Here is an 18,338-nt window from a genome sequence, read left to right on the forward strand (position 1 = left end):
AGACAAAATACAAAAAGAAAAAGGGAAACGTTATAGTGATCAAAGAGGAAGGCGTCGGAAAGTACAATTTCAGAAGGAGACAAGGTCTATACGGAAAACGGATAAAAGGAAACATACTTACTCCAAATTTTAATCCAACACCGCATACTGTTATTGGAAAAAAAGAAAACGAATACAAAGTAAGGAATAATGAGACAGGACAAGAATACAGGAGGAATGTCGTACATCTCAAGAAAATTGAAGGGGAATGGAAGATATATAAGGAAATGGATAAAGAGAATGGTGCAAAATCCACAGAAGAAGAAGGCGTAATTTAAGAAGTTGGAGATTGGAGACAAGCAAAAAAGAAATAGAGACAGAATATATATAAATGGTTAATTTAGGATTAAGAATATTTAATCAAAATAATACAGGCATTAGTTTATAAGTCAAATTGCGTATAGTTAATACAATCGCCAAAGAAGTATCTTTTAGCGCAATAAACATTCAAATTACTTTATTTTCAAATTAAAATAAGAAAGGAATTGTAGTGTATAAGAGTGTAAGTAGTACATGGAGAGTGTAGAATATAGAGACAGATGGGCACGCCTAGAGAGAGTGACACGGTAATCGAGAGTTTAATATTATTATTTCTCCTGACCCCTTTACAGGGAACCACTGCTGCTACAGGTATGTTCCCTCTAGTTTTAACCAACATCATGCGTAGTAGCGTAGCCTTTAATCTGCTTCAGCTCAAAACTGCTGATCATCAAAATGATATCGAATTTCGCCTTAGCATCGCCCCACACTTTTTGCGCGGCTTTCGACGCGGCGTCGCCGGCCACAACTTCGGGTTTCGCAAATTCGCCGTTCACGTACGCCCAGGCGTCGTTCTTGACAAGGAGAGCTTCCATATGAAGCTCCATTTATCATGGTTTCCATTTATCATGGTTGCTCTTTCCGAAACATTGGATTCGTGTCACGCTCGCGGTGTTCATGATTGAACAGGTTAACTTTTGTCGTAACTGGAAATTTTATTATTTTAACTATCACAGTGCACTTGGGCCCATAACCTATTAGAATTATTGTAGAAGGATAGATTAGTTGAAGAACACGGCAAATCGCACTAAAAATGTTTATTAGACAATGAATAAGCGATGTGTACAGGCAGGAAACCCGCGAACTTGAAAGGATAGAAAATGGCGCGAGTAAGTAGCCCGTGTCAAGGGACACCAGATGTCAGCGCCCTATGCCAACGCATGGAGTTCACCACATAGAGTTCACCGCAGAGTGATCGTGGATTGTATGAATACTACCGCGTATTAACATAATCTAACAACATACTTAATTTTGATTGCAATAAAATTTCTCCAACACTTCACATATCGTAGTTATATAAATATGACAAAATACAATACCCTTTTTTTGCAACTTTAACTGCAAATTTCTCAAAATTGTGACATAAAAGAGCAATTTGAGAAAAAGAATCGCATACCGCATCAAAAAATTTGTAAGAAACGATTGTTTTCGTTCTTGTGCTAAAAAAAGTATGTTTTTTTGTTGAATAGTGTTATCATAAAGTACGATTACTTAGGATTTCTAGGATTGTTCGTGTGTTCACAAGTGCGGCAAGAAAAAAATGGCTCCGGCCGGGATCAAACTGACGACCTTCTGCGTGTAAAGCAGACGTGATAACCGCTACACCACGGAACCTCCGCGAAACTTCTGTCTTCGTGAAGTCCGGACGCGTGTCGATGGTACGCACAAAGCGCATTGATTTCACGCGAAACCTGCGATACTCAGTATTTTCCGTCGAGTTCGATTGTTGCGCGGCCCACGCAACAATTTCAACCTAACGGCCTCGACTTCGCGCTTCGTCTGGATCTCGATTACGTGTATCTCGAGGCGCCACGACGACCCCGCTGCACGTGCAACCCACGCACCTCTCATGCGGATATTTAGACGGGAACTACAAAGCTGAGCTTTGTAGTTTTAAAAGAGTTATAAAACTTTTTCGATCTTTATTCCGATTATATAGTATTTTTTTTTAAGATAAAATTCATAAACGTTTCGTATAGAGGAGATTGTGCTTCTTGAAAATAGATGATTCTCTATAAATTTTTATAGACGATTTATATAGACTTTAGACGATTTATAACCCGAGATTCAGAGAATTCAGAGAATTATAATTTTATGTTTCATGTAACATGGAAAACATTTAAAGAATTAGAATACAGACACATATAAAATTTATAATATATTAAAATACACACATATATCAAAATATACAGCAAACATAAAATGATTTAGATTTTAGATAATCTACAATTTGCGTCAAAATTTAGAATAGAATTTTATTTATAATTTCATTTTGTGCCATGTACATACTTAAATACGAAAAAATTTGAAGATATAGAATACCTAGATAAAATATATATTAAAACACTCGTTATCGTAATATCAAAAAATTCACAACATATAAAATTATAAATAGAATTTTATCTTTTAAAATGTGATATGATTTATAAAGTCTAAAGTTTACGCAATAATACGTTTTCTTGGAATTTCAAAAGATATTACGATTGATGTTTCAATTTTCTTTCAAGTAAGTTTCAGTTCTCTTCGAAATACAGTAAAAAATACAGTAAAAAATGATTCTGTTTTTTTTACTCTAACATTTAATTAAAACAAATTATATATCTCTAAGTAGCGTGACGTATGTAATATGAAGTACTTATATATTCTTCGTTTTGCGCCTCGTAAAGAAAATTGTGGAGCGTGTGGAGAGGCGCCTTAGGAGACATCGTTTTGAACAAAGCTCTACAAAATATTAGTATTCGTAAATACATTAAGCAACCGTACACAATGGTCGACTAAATTTGCATAAGTTATGCACGAGAAAGTTCATTCCTCCGCCTACGGCGGAAATCCATGTATGTCTGTATGAGTGTACAGACGCGAGCACGCGACACGTTGCGTGCGCGGATCGAGCGAGTTGTTTTCAGTCGATGCATAATCGGATGCACCGTGCGATTTTAAGGTTGTATGACCCCTTAGAAGAAAAAATGCCAAATTCTTCAAACTTTGTCAGGTGATGAGTATTATAATAATAAAGCATTGTGCCAAGTTTGAACAAGTTTGCGAGGCCCGTTCAAAAGTTATAACAATTTGAATTTAACATGGGCTCTTATGGGAATTCATCAAGTTTCACTGTTTTTTCAACTTCATTTGAGAAATTAATATCGAAGAAAATATGGCATCCTTTTAAAACTTTGCAGAAATATTAATAAACATCTTACAAACAAATTAGAACAAAAAAAATTATGACTTCGAGGATATTTTCTGAAATATTGAATAAAAACCAAACAGAGAACAGTCTCGCTTGGTCTCACTGAACTCGTAAGTACAGAGATCCGGCAACAGCGCACTATGACGTCACATTAGAACCTCTCTCTCCGTCACTCTCCGTAAAGGATAACAAATACTACAGAGGTTCGTTATTTTTTCCAATAGAGCCTCTTGTGTATCGAAAGTGTGCTCCATGTGCTCTGAGCACGTGTAATATACAGACGCATCGTTTGAGGTTAGTTTTCGCTTGCGCTACGAAAATGCCGAAAGTAAAACGTTACATGTGGAAAGGAAAAGTTGTCACTGAAAAAGTGTACATACAATCAATGGTTAGCACAGACAAATACTGGGAAACGTAATTTGAAGACACGAGTCGAAACCACACCAGATGATTGTAACAATTCCATGGCACATGTAACGTTTTACTTTTGGCATTTTCGTAGCGCAAGCGAAAACTAACCTCAAACGTTGCGTCTGTATATTACACGTGCTCAGAGCACACACTTCGCGTTCACGCAGCTGATGTCGAGTGAGATCAATGCTACCAACTTACAGAAAATGCGACGTTGTCGCGATCAAAATACTTTTTTATGAGAGCTATTGTATTTAATTTATTAATAAATGACGTAAATAAATAACGTAATATAATTTCATTAGTATTTTTAAATAGTAATTACTATGTTTTGTTACTTTTTAAAGATTTTCACACTTTCAGATTTTCGTTTGTGTCAGTTGCAAGTCAGGTACAGTCTTTCTAAAAATCATTAAAAGTGAAAGTTTGCATACGAGAAAATATGCCTAAAAATGTCTCTATAGCTCTTAAAAACACAGGCAACCGTTATTTTAATAAAATATTAATATAAATATTACTTTCCAGTAAAGAATATCTTCTTAAATATGTTAATTAGCTTTATGTTACGTTTCAAACTTTTGGCAGAGATCTTACGGGTCATACAACCTTAAGAGCATCTCAAAAACGAAAAGACTCGATCGGATTTTGACATATTTTCCATCTAAGCTTTGAAAACGAATGACAGCTTTGTAAAAATTAAATGAATTAGTATGAGTTTAAAGAAATTTGTAAGCAATTAAATTCATTTATAAGAATTAAATATTACAAATACAAATAACTAAATATATTTTCTGTCGATCTATAATTTTAAATACCTTTTATTTTAGTACATTTTATTTAAAATTTAGTTACATACATATTCAATGTTAAATATTAAAAAACTGTGAATAGCAATTTACAAAATTTTCATTCAAAATATTATCTTAAAATTTATTAAAAATTCACAGTTGAAAGGACAAGCAAGAACTTATAACTTTTGTAAAGTTATATTTTTTACTGCATATATCACATTTACTTTAACAAAAGCTTTTTGCAAGAAAAGTTTTTAGGATAGAATTTTATAAAAAATTTTATTATAAAACTTATATATATATAAGTACCTATATATATATAGGTTTTATAATATCATTTTTTATATAAAGGACGTTTATATATATATATATATATATATATATATATATATATATATATACGTCCTATTAAAAGTACAGATTCCACGAAACGAGATTAAAAATATTCTATGTGTATGAAATTCAATTCAACGCACAAATTCAAATTGTTTAATATTCACATCTTCTGTAACAAAAAAACATATCGAAACTCGCATGATAAAGCAAAGCGATGTAGCACGTGTCAGTAAATATATAACAAACATAATATATTATACGACGCAATGCACATTATAATTTATGATAGATGAATAAATTACATAAACGATGATACTTAATATAAAGTCGAATATGCGCTTTCCGCGTATATGCACGCTGTCGATTTCAATTAGTAAATTGCACAACCAGATTCATTCACGTGATAGAATTTGTTTCAGTTCAGTTCCGATCTTCCGTGCTCGTTATTGACTCGTTATCGCAACGTACGAGTGTATATTGATATCACGTATATTCTAAAAGTACGACTAATTGCGAGTGCGTCTAACAAATCGGCCTTGACCCGCACGTAATGACATTGACAAGAATACACTCCGCGGGAGAAACATCAATAGAAACATGATAATGATTGTACGTTACACATCGACGGCGCGCGTATGGCTTTATGAGTTTGATCAACCAGCTGTAAAGCGTTTCACGCTGTCGTAAATCGCTTTAAAATAATAGTGTTGCCGGCGCAAATAGATGAGCGAATATACCTGCGATTCTATTCAAACAGAAATAGATTTCAATAAAGGATCAATGCAAAACGCGTTTATTAAAAAGTTTCTATATATAATTACTTCTATTTTCGAAAATCTTATTTATTAGATCTGTACCTATCTGCCTATCTACGAGAATCGCATTTTATAATAGAATATGTAATCCGTATTATCCCTTTCTAAAGGCCTGTGTTCATGATGATGAACTGGCCTTTGGTTCTCGGAACTGGCTTGGAACTGGCTAGAACTTGGTTCTCGGACTGAGGGAAAGTTACTGAAACTTGGATCGTGGACACACTAAATTTGGATGCAAAACTCAAATAGAAAGCTCGAATAAAAAAATGCAGCACGTTTTTTCGTACTAGTCGCTAGATTCATATCGATTCAATTCCTTTTTGCCAACATTTCATACAAATCTTCATTATATAATTGATTTATTATAGTTGGCTTCGAGGATGTACTTGGTTTCGATACTGCCTTGTCAGGATACATAGTACTTTTTCTCGTACATTGTAACATTTCTTCGGTAGCATCAAATTTTTCGCAACCATGGCACCCACTCTACTCGCACACTGTGAAGCCAGAATTAAATATTTTGTTGTTGACAGTAACAATCTATTTCTACTTTTAGTTTTAATGGCATTTATTTTCGAAAAAACGCGTTCATAAGCCGCGCTTGAATGAGCTAGGCAATAGCAGAACGTTAATAGCAAAATCACAAAGCTCGTCAAATTCGTTGCAGCCACAGTGGTCTTTAGATTCTTTTATAGACAGCCAAAACTTGTCGGGAGGCAATTCTTTAAAATTATCCGGGAATTTTGTGAGAGGTATTTTTTGCCATTGATCATCAATAATTTGAATTTGTTCATCTTTTATTATTCTAGGAAGTATTAATGGTTGGTGGCACAGAGTTGGTGATCTTGAAACATTTGATGATAAAGCCTCCTTTGGATTTAGCCACATCAATTTTGGTAAAATTGGATTGGAATAATTATATCTTTTCAAAATTTCTTTACAGCCAGTGATAATAAAATTGCGGCAATTTGTTTTAAAAGCTATAATCTTTTCGACACTACAGGTTTTTAATTGATCGCTGTTTAAAGCTTGCAGAATTTTTACACCTGAGTAAATATTTTCAATTTTTATAAATTTGCTAGAGTATCTTCAGGATTAATTTCCTAAATGTTCTTATTATTAACAAACTCAGTCTCCATGTAGCAACATAATAAATCTTTAAAAGTGGCACACATTTTTTTCATGAATACTTGTAATCAAAACTTCATCTCCTTGAAAATATTGATTTAAATGCATTGGAAAGAGCCCACTCGAAGAAATAAAGTCATTTTCACAAAAATATCATTCATAGCAACGTGTATGTTTTTACCAGACATAAGTCGTTCTTCAAAAAGTCTGGACTGAAAAAAAGTTTAAGCGGTTCCCACTGTTCTAATATTCTTTTTACAACTTCTAAAACTGACAACCATCGTCTGTGACGGTTTCAAAATTTTATGAATTTCTACATTGAAAAAAACTTGAAATTGTGCAAGCTGTGCCTGTGTCTCTTTGAACTGTTTTTACAAAATGAGTAAATATCTCGGGCTAAATCCTCACATCTTCGAGGAAGTTTTTTGCAGGCCTCCGATGCACAAATATGGATCAAATGGCAAATACATTTTACTGTGATAATATTTGGACACGCTTCTTGTAACTTTTGAGCAACCGAGTTATTTTTTCCAAACATTACGTTACAACCGTCACTGGCAAATCCTATCAAGTTTTCCATGGGCACTCCAAATTTCTCAAACAAATTTTTAATTCTCGTAAATAACCTGTCTGCTGTTGCTCCTTCGGCAGCTGCATCAGCATCTTGAGGTGAATAAATCTGAATTTAAAAAGAGAGCACATGAAAATATACATTTAGGAATATTTTTATATACATACATAAAAAAATTGATTGTATTTTACTACTTTAAATATTTTAGAAATATATACTATTATTTATTTCATATATTTTAGCTATTAACACTAATTTATAAGATGATGTGCCTACTTAAAGTTATTACTTTCTAATCTTTTAAATTCAAATAATATGTAAAGTAAAACAGCAAAAGCAGCTTAAGTAAAATAAGTATTATTCTTACTTCTAACAAATCCCAAAATAGTGTTAATTCCAGGGTTGACAGGATCCACAAAGCGAATACAAACGCATAGTGATTTAATATTCCCAATATTTGTGGACTCGTCGATATAAATTAAACTGAATTTTTGGTTCTTGAGGAAGTTGACAATCTCATTTTCATGACAAGTGCTGATCACATTCTTAGTAATAGCTGTTGCTTTGGTCCTTCCTAGAGAAATCTTCTTTGCAATTTCTGAATCTTGAAAACTCTTTTTACATGTTACAGCGAGATCATCAGCAGAATTAAATGAATGATTATGGGACACAAGATAGCCCACAAGGTTGATTTCAGCTCTTTTTATTTCTTTTTCAAATGTCGGTTTGATGTTAACCTCTCACTAAAATCTAAAATTTTTGGCTGTTTATTGTAACCAATTAAATTAATGTTTTCAATATGTCCTTTACTTTCATTATGTCGTTTGACAACACTCAATTCAGCCAAAAAAAATACTATATTACACAATATACATTTAGCTTTATATTTGTTTTCGTTAACTGCCCCGAGCCAATTTTTATAGAGTTGTTTTTCCACTTATTTCTAAATACTTGTTTTCTATGAGACGCTATTTTATTAGAATCACCACGTATTTTTTTCTTTTTTTCAGGTGTGCCATAAAACCTTTTTGGTTTGCTTGGAGAATCAATATTTGAATCTAATTCTATTTTGAACGATTAAATAAAAAACGAATTAACCTTTTTCGTAAATTGAAAACGCGAGCAATGGTGAACGTCGAACGAGAATGTGATAACATTGATAACCTAAAGAGTCTCAAGACAGGCGCCAACAAGTCACGTGACAACGCCCTCTAATGGCTGTGATTGGCTGGCATCAATCAGGGGGCCTATTACGTATCTTTTCACGAGATAAAAATACGAAAAGTGAATAGATTTACTAGATTTCAATGTAGATACTTTAGTGAATTCTCTCACTTTTCACATTTTTACCTCGTGAAAAGATACGTAATAGGTCCCCAATCCTGGCGGACAAAATTTCTATGAATAACTACAAAATTTAACTAGAAATAGAAATTTGTACATTTTTGTTAAAATATTTAATTTTTTGTAGAAATGGTTATTTTTTTGTAGAAATATCTACGAAATAGTACCACAAATTACAATGTTCTCAAATCAAGAAATTATTGCAAGTAGTATTTTATGAAAAACTACAATTTATAAAAAAATAAAAATTTAAGAAGAAACAAAATCTTAAAAAATTAAAACATCTGCTTACTTGTAGAATACTACAAAAATTTACAAAAGTGTTCCAATTCTAGCATTTTCATGTAGGATTTTGTAGTACTTCTTAAATTCATGTAGAATTTAATAGATTCTGGCAATTATATTTTATAGTTTTTTAAATTTTGTAGAAATATTTCCGCCAGGGAAGGGCTAGCAGCGTTCCCAAATTCAACCTCGATCGGTAACTAAATACGTGACGTATCCATCTACCGGTTTCACGTTTTAGAGAGAATGTTTGGTCTATATTTATATATGCGTTTTGCATTTTCGAAAAATTATTGTATAATTGGTAGTTATCGTATATTTTAATTAATCAGAAAAACTAATTTCTATTAGGGGTATTCAAATAAGTTAAAGTTTAAGGGGATCCTAAAGTGAAGGCTGAACTTCCTCGACGTCGGTAATGTCAACATTTCTAATTCTGTTTTTTTGTCATATATCTATATCTGTCCTTGTCTAACGAGAGGCATCTGTCTTTGTTCGATCACTGCGCCATCTCTTGCCACACGCAATATTGCTTATCCTGTCAACCTGAATGTGCTTTTGCACATATAAAAGTTATATAAAGTAATCTTTTTTTCTAAGTTTTCAATCTTAGATCTAATTGCACGATAATGTTCTTAAATGTTGTCCCTAGGTCATGCCGGTCTAATTTTGTGGATATTTATCGTGGAATTTTTGTACAAAGCAAATATTGTCGTCACGTATACCAAAAATTAACAAAAATATTAATTTTTTTTCGTTTTCGATATAAATTTGACCACCATGACCTAGATTTTGATGCGTACTTTAATTCTAGACAAGAATTTTGCATTTCTATAAAGTCAATTAAAAGATTAGTGCTAAGAAAAAAAGCCGGTATTACAGACGGCTTTAGGATCCCCTTAACGGTTTGACAGGTTATGTCGGGTTAAAGTCGAGTAAAAAGTTAATTAATTAACTTTAGGCGCGCTACTCTTTAAGGTTATGCAAAATACACAAGTGACTCATTAACCTATCACATTAATCTTTGGGTTAAAAGTTTAAAAATTAACTTTTTACCCGACTTTAACCCGACATAACTTGTCAAACCGTTAAACTCTAACTATTTGAATACCCCTATTGATTTTTATACTACTTAATTGGTAGTTATAGTACAGACAAGATCGTATATCGTACCAGACTTTAAATTATCGTACGCCCCCACCATTATCGTACAGGTTGGCAACGCTTTAGCAGTCTAATATATAATATATAGCCTGCGTTAGTTTTCTTCCACTGGGCACATATACTATATTAAAAATCTATAATCTACGTAACGTACCCTATATATTTTTAGTATAGTACATGCTCCCAGTGGGAGAAATTGGGAGAAAACGAAGAAATTTAAAGTCTGGTACGATATACGATCTTGCCTGTACGATAACTACCAATTAAGTAGTATAAAAATCAATAGAAATTAGTTTTTCTGATTAATTTTTTGATTCAGTTTTGAGTTAAATTTTCGGTAATTCTCTTTATTCACTGTATTCCCTTTGTTCGATTTATTGTTACGTATATCAAAAAAATGAGATAAAAGATACATAAAATAACATTAAAAATTCTTTAAAAAATTTTAGTTACTTAGAAATTAAGCGTAAGTGTAGCGAACGTGAGCAATCTAAATTTTACAATTTCTTGTTTTTCCTTTGGTGCTAGTGCACATATCCACGTGGTAGAAGAGCATAGAGCACACACGTGCTCGCGACATATCACAGGTTTACAAAGAAACATTTCGCTATTACAAAATAAATGTTAAGAAATTGTCTTTTTTTCTAAATATTTAAATATTTAATAATAACACGTTTATTTATTGTTAAAATTAATTTTTTTTTCAAAAAGAAGAATGCAAAGCACGTGCTTGCGATGGTTCATATTAGATATTAAAAAGAAATATTTCACTATTTTGAAAAATTTTAAGAAACTGTTTTTTAATTTTAATTATTTAATAATAATGATATATCCCAGACACACATATCTCAAATCGGGACATATGACGTCTTAGACATAATTTTTTTTTTAGGTATTATAAAGTAACATTAGTTCTAAGTGAAGTAATTTGTTGATATGAGTGTATAGACGGTACACATGTAGGTGGGAGAGGGGCTACCGCCCTTCCCCCGCGAGCAGAGGGTGAGTACGTGGTTCTCTGGATTGTATTTTCCACGCAAAGCGATATATAATATTCTCTATATAAAACAAACATTTTTTTTGTTAACTGAAATTTTCTTATACAAAGGCTATGCGTTCCAATATTTACTGCCAATGCCAAAAATCTATTGTTTATAAATTAATATAAATATAAATTAATAAATTTTTAATTGATGTTACTTGCAGCGGTGTGAGGACTGCTCGAGAGATAATCCCTTTTGTTATGTGCAATCTCTTAGACAGAAATACTCACGTTTTCTTTTATCAAGATGTCATTCGAAACTCTCTTCGGGTGAATCCAAGGAGTTATCACATTGCAGTTTGTGTGTGCTTCCTGTAATGTATTTTAAGAAGTTTATTTCTTATAATAATACTTATTGTAATGTTATCTCGTGTATTAAAGTTTTATATTTTATTTTTGCAGGATGAAATACTGCTAAACATATTTAAGGCTCCTGGATGGTCAGCCGAGAACTCTGCGTTGACGGTGGCGACGTACCGTCGCGGCAGAAATAAGAACTCTCTCCAATGGAGAATTCTGTCCTTTGTGACATGTTGACAACCTATTTTGTTGTGCATGCTATTTCTTTATTATTCGCTCTGTGCTTGTGCTCTAACGTTTAACGTATTCGTGAAAGTCGTAAAATTGACCGAAAAGTAAGATTTGCATGAGGAAAAGTAAGATTTTCACCTCCTTTCGATAGTCGTTAAACGGCTGTTTTTCCCGTATGTTTAGGCTTCGTTTTATGGCTGTTTGTTTATTGTCGAGGAAAACGGGTAGTTTTCGGTCAATTTCGAAAGTGTTCTGAAACGATCTATAGTGATGTTTTATTGAAATGTCTTTTTATTTGAAAATGACATGCACAACAAAATTGGGTGTTTTCCTCGCCTCGATAGTAAGAATCCAATATGGCCGCGGTGACTATCCAGAAGCCTTAAAAATAACTTAGATTTGACGACATTATACCGCATGAAATATGTAGATGAACGCTTTAATAGTGTAACACAGGACTATAAACTCTATACACGTTTGAACATGCGAAATGTATCTCGCACAGATATGCATGATATGTTTTGTTACTTTACATCTAGATGTAAATATTTGCAACAATTAGATCTTACAGGAAGCAAATTTGATGTTAGTGATTTCGTAAACTTTCCTGATAATTGCGGCAAACGGCGCGTTTAACGCACTTAAGATTAATTAATTGCTCATCTGTTGGCAATCGTGCCGTACTTAAAATTTCAGAGATATGTAAAAATTTGAAAGGTACTGGTAAATTGCATACATATTTTTCTTAGAATTGGATCTATGTAATTGCTATCGCATAAGCAACAAAGGATTTTCGTATCTCAAGAAGCTGAAGGGTTTGGAACATTTATACCTTCATAATGCTTGTATAAAAACTCAAGGTTTTTGCAAAATACTGCAAAAAAAATCAATGGATGCGTGAGTTAGATTTGCAGGGTTGTAACCTTTTAAACTTGGACGTTGTTGCAATAGAGTTGAGAAATTCGTGTCTGGACTTGGAAGTAATAAATTTACTGTACACATATGATCTTACATTTCAGGGTATTGATACCCTCGCTGACTGCAAAAATTTACGAAAAGTGTACCTCCTCGTGTATGTGTGTGCTATATATTTTTGTTACCATATGCTTTATCGGTGTGTTTGCTTTTCTTGCATCTCGAGTATCTGGAAAAAGTTATATTAATTTTTTTGGTGATTAAAGTACTATAATAATTAGATGATTTTTGTTACAGATTTGGAAACTCAATCAAGGTTGATAACATAGGCCCACAAAAAAAGTTATCTCTGAAATTCACTGGGCGACCCCTATTTTTTATTGCAGATTCGTGTTCAGCGGGTCAAAATACATAGGAGTAATGTGGTCTCAACCCCAGAGCAATATACTTTTTTTTGCGGGCCTGTGAATTTGCGCAGATTGCTTTCTTCCTGTCAACGTCTGAAAATAGTTATTTTAGAATTACTAGCGTAGTGCAAAAACTTAGAACAATCTCTACCGGGTGGAATTTGTGACTCCTGATAAATATTCCGTTATTTTCGAACAATGTCCTAAACTGTAAGAGTTTTATCTTATATTCCATAATACCTGCAGTGATTGCTTGGTTAATCAATGGAAGGAAAGATATCCGCATGTGTCCGTCTATACATTCGAGACTGATATTTTATAGTTTTGTTTATCATTTTGTGTTATATAAGAATCAATGTATTTTTTAAAAATTATCTGGTAAACTAGGTAGTAAAAAAAGTTAATAGCTAATAAAAATAAAATATTCACATTTATTTAGTATAATTTTGTTATTTTTGAAAAGTTTAAATCTTTCTTTTCTTTTTCATAACTTAATTTCTTTAGGTAATGGTGTCATTTTTTTGCTTGGAATAGTTGTTCATCAAATTATTGCTTTTATTTTAGATTATTATATATCTTTATTTTAAATTATTTGAAAGAACTAATTTTAATGAAAAAGAATATATGCATGAAACGTATTCCGCTAAAAGTAGGTAATTAGAGGTAATTATGTGGATAACAGTAAAATGTTACTGTGCGTTAGATGTGCAAAATCCTATAAAATTTCTATTTTGATAAAAATAGCGGTAATATTCGGTTTAATTGCTGTAATTATGACTTAAATAATAACTGATGCTGTATCAAAAGCTTCATATGCTATATTGATTGGTATAAAATATTTTATCGCACATAGGTACGGGAGGGATAATACGTACGTTAGAAAAGGCGTTCAAGAAGGGTGAATTATACGTGATCAAGACCCATGACAAAGTTATGACGACTACACAGCTGTTCGTCAGGTGTGCGTGAGTCGAATCTATCAAGCTGAAATTTCCTCGCGCGATGTGTATACTTCTTGGGATTTCGAGTGTTACGAATTTCTGCTTTGATGCCTGCCCGTTGAAAATTATAGAAAAGAGAAGTCAGCTTAATCTTTGTTTATTATAGTCGTTGATAAAACAAAAGTTCCATTTCTATCTTCTAAGAAGTCTAACTATATAAAAAACAATAAAGAAAATTAGCTAAAAATAATAGTGAATTTATATTGTGAGAAAATAATGCATGTAATAAAACGTGTACGTTTCCATAGAATTGCAAACGCGCACTTTCTCGCAAGGTTTAAAAAAAAAAGAAAAAAAAACTAAACTTTGTTCTTGTTATTCATAGACATCAAATGCTATGAAATTGTTTTAAACATTAAGTACTTAAAGTAATCTTACTGAACAACATATTTTTTTCTTAATTTTGGTTAAGTATTTCTTTTCTAACATATTTTAAGTATAAAATTATATCAAAATTACAGAGTACATACTTCCGAGTAATCCTTTAGCATGCATACGATATACTTACATCTACAATTCACATAATAAATTACAGAACTAGTATAATTATTAAAATAATAATTTAGGACTCTCGAAATTGGAAATTCGTAATAGGATGGCTATGAGAGTCAAATGCAGTTGTCTGTGCGTAGATGATCAGAATCACTGATTTATTCCAAATCCATTCCAAATGAATTACAAATCGAACGTTTCAGCTCATAGATCGAGCCATCTTCAGCGATATCAAACGACGAATAAAATTAAAATATTGCACAGTTCTCCATTCCAAAGTGGTATATTAGTATAATTAATTACAATAGCACAGTTAGCGTATTTCGCTACTCTTCAGTATAGCCAAGATTAATCCGGGGCTTGTGTGCCTCTAAAAGTTGCATCTATCATGATAAACGTATATGTATACAGTGCCTTCCGAAAGTTCGGGGCCACCTAAATAATTTGTGAACGGTTTGAAATATAGGATTAAAATTTATAGGGATACAATGGGATCACAAAGTCTATTATTTAACCACAAAAACACCCACCTCCACACCCCCGGGGGACGGGGGGATGGGGGAGCCAAAAAATGTGGGGTTGAGTGAAGGCTCGTTTGAAAGGGATTTCCGAGACGAAAACAACGCGATGTCGCCGAGGTGTGTATGAAACCTCTTTGCTGTGTGTGTGTGTGTGTGTGTGTGTGTGTGTGTCAGCAGAGATAAGAACCCCACGGTTCGTTATTCCTACACACACACACACACACACACACACACGCGCGCGCGCGCGCACACGCACACGCACACTAACACGCACACGCACACGCACACGCACACGCCGCACACGCATACGCACACACACGCACGCACACACGCACGCACGCACGCACGTACGCACGCGCACGCACACACACACACACACACACACACACACACACACACAGCAGAGAGGTTTTGGAGTCAACTACCGCGGAAGTTACGAACCGTGGGGTCTTTGTCTTTATCTCTGCTGACTGCTATGTTCAAATAATCATAACTCTGCGAAAAAAAATCGTACAGACCTCGGCGACATCGCGTTGTCTTCGTCTCGAAAATCCCTTTCGAACGAGCCTTCACTCAACCCCACATGCCATTTAAGATTTTTTTGGCTCCCCCATCCCCCCGTCCCCCAGGGGTGTGGAGGTGGGTGTTTTTGTGGTTAAATAATAGACTTTGTGATCCCATTGTATCCCTATAAATTTCAATCCTATATTTTAAATCGTTTACAAATTATTTAGGTGGCCCCGAACTTTCGGAAGGCACTGTATTATAGTCGTATGTAAATTGAAATGTTTAATATTTTTTTCAAAAAACGGGCAATATATATTTATTCACTCGGATTACGCGAAAAGATTCGTTTGAGTTGAGGAATCTCTAAAAGCATATTTCATAAATTTCAACTCAATGCACGCGCGCGCAGGCGCGCGAAGTGGCAGCGATTTAGTGTGTTCTGAGAACATGCATGTGCATGAGAATGACTCCTTCAGCAATCCAATGTAATCAAAATGAAGTACGTACGCAAACAGAGATTGTCGCTGCAAATAGCTGTCGAGTTCCCCATTTGCTGTGTAAAACCGCTGTGTATAGTTCCGTGTAAGAGCAATTTGACCTTGCGCAGCATAAGCAAATATTATCACTTTGAATGACACGTGCATACGACACTTACAAGGAAAGGCGTCCCAGGTGTTCCTCTTCGATTTTAATGAAATGGTGAGTTTGCAGAGGGAAAGAAAATATTTGATACGTATTTTTTTGTCGACAAGTAAGCATGTTTAAGGAATAAAATCAACTTTAAAAAATTGGCCAAATGATAAATATCAAGTTTTTTTTTTATCATTCTAATTGTCCAAAATGTTTAAATATGCTAAATTATGAGGAAGTCCGGTTTGTGAGCGCAGAAAGTCATTTATACACGATGCACACATGGCGAATGTATGCGTAATAAATCTTACAGCATTACATATCTTATCAACATCGATAACATAACGGAGACAATGAAAATTGGCATTGAGAGCATTACAATGATCTAATATTAGATATTGAACGTAATTCACTTTTAATAATTAAAAGAGATATACTATATTTTAATATCGTTTTCTTTTAAAAAAAAATTGGAAATTTCTAATTCTTTTCTTTAGCATTCTAATCGTCTAAAACGTATAGCGCCACAAAATTATAAAGGAGTCTGCGAGCGCAAAGGATTGGTACGTGATATGCATGTGGTTGATGTAGGTACGCGGAGACAAATTTCGGCATTACGTCTTGTCAGCGTTGACAATGCGGCGCAAACGGCGGACGGTGCGTAGCGAGGGTACTGATATGCGTTGCAGTGACGCGCGCAATATACGCTGCAGAGAAAATGCAATCGTACAATGGAGCGTCAGCAGCAAGCGTTGGCAACAAGGAACATGCGGGTGTAACGCGAGTTTATGATATCGTAATACGATCTCTATGCAATAATGCCGGACGGATAAACGGCGAAATAATCGGCGAAATAAACCAGGCACGTCTCCGCCACCGAGCATTGTAAAATCTTACTACAGTGATATATCGCTACAACACACGGCGCACAATGCGAACATAACGCGCTGATGGATGTGTCTTGTCGACATGTTATTTGTCATCGCGTGACTGAATTAACAACGCGATATGCGCGCTTAGCTCGTAAACCAGTTGCCGTTCAAGTGCAGTCAAGCGAGTTACGACTTTCCTTCGAGAGCACTTCGCAGAGACGTAGTTACAGATTGTTTTATTTCTCGCAAAGGGTGTAAAATACAAGATGTATAAAAAAATATCAGTTATTTTATTTTGTATGAAAAAACCTCAGCGAGAAATTTCTTTATAGCTTCTTCTTAACGATCAATTATTCAGTTTCTTCTCTTCCGTAATCATTTAAATGACATACGAATTTTAGCGTTTGACGTAAAAATTCGGTGAGAATAAAGTCCTCTTGAATTTGTCGACGGAAAAAGATATGTAATCTACCATTTTTTCAAATTGTCAATTTAATTTTTAAATATAAAACGTAGATCTGCTACATTATTATACACCAATTCAGTTTTTCTCACTAAAATATGGTTATTTCGTCCCCATTTGCTAGAAAGGTTCTTTCTCAATCATCAAGAGAACCGGCTTTCTGTTTTTCGCTTATCTAAAGGTATAGCCAAGACGAGATCCGAAGAAATTGTCGGCGGCATCAGAGAATCGACTAGAATTCCGTCTTCAATTCGAACATTGAGATGGAGAGATACATAATAACATTACCGATAAAACTTAACTTTAATATTAATCTTAATTAAACCTTCGCTTGCAGTGAGAAGTAAGACTACTTTGTCACATTTGTTTAGAAATTTTTTTTATAGAAATGTATTATTTTATCGTTTTCTATAAGATGCATCGGAAAAACATACGTCTGCATGCGTAATTCTGGAAGTAATTTGGTAATAATAAAGCATTATTATTGCAAAATAAATTATTTTTGAAATTACAAGATTTCTGCTGAAAAAGTCCGATTAAAACCATTAGAAAATCCTATTCGGTCTAATAAGATTGAATTGTGTTTTTGAACTGCATTTTCCATTAAAACATAATTACTCTCAAATTAGTTGTACTTATTTGTTGAACTGGAACTTATCCCAATAGTATGTATAAATAAGTTTCTATGATTTTGAATCGGATTCAATAGAAATATTCACATTTCGTCCTATATGTTTTAATATGTCTATATTGGTTTCGATTACGCTCAACCGTAAAATAGCAATCTTTGAGAGTAATTATGTTTTAATGGAAAATACAGGTTCACAAAAACACAATTCAATCT

General features: G+C 33.7%; 1 protein-coding gene and 1 non-coding gene across 2 annotated transcripts in view; both read right to left on the bottom strand.

Moving 5' to 3' along the window:
- The window catches only part of LOC112453928, a gene marked incomplete at its 3' end in the record, with an annotated part of 139,741 nt that extends 123,247 nt beyond the window's left edge, over positions 1 to 16,494 (bottom strand). The window contains exons 1-4 of the mRNA XM_025014974.1: positions 16,037 to 16,494; positions 13,884 to 14,060; positions 12,699 to 12,830; positions 11,387 to 11,467 (exon numbers count right to left, since the gene is read on the bottom strand). The remainder of the gene's footprint in view (positions 1 to 11,386; positions 11,468 to 12,698; positions 12,831 to 13,883; positions 14,061 to 16,036) is intronic.
- On the bottom strand, positions 1,620 to 1,692 carry Trnav-uac. The gene has a single exon. It is a non-coding gene; the product is annotated as a tRNA-Val (tRNA).
- Positions 16,495 to 18,338: the final 1,844 nt, after the last annotated feature.

The sequence above is a fragment of the Temnothorax curvispinosus genome, unplaced genomic scaffold, assembly GCF_003070985.1.
Source record: "Temnothorax curvispinosus isolate PA1 unplaced genomic scaffold, ASM307098v1 QBEX01004768.1, whole genome shotgun sequence".
Classification (NCBI taxonomy): domain Eukaryota; kingdom Metazoa; phylum Arthropoda; class Insecta; order Hymenoptera; family Formicidae; genus Temnothorax; species Temnothorax curvispinosus.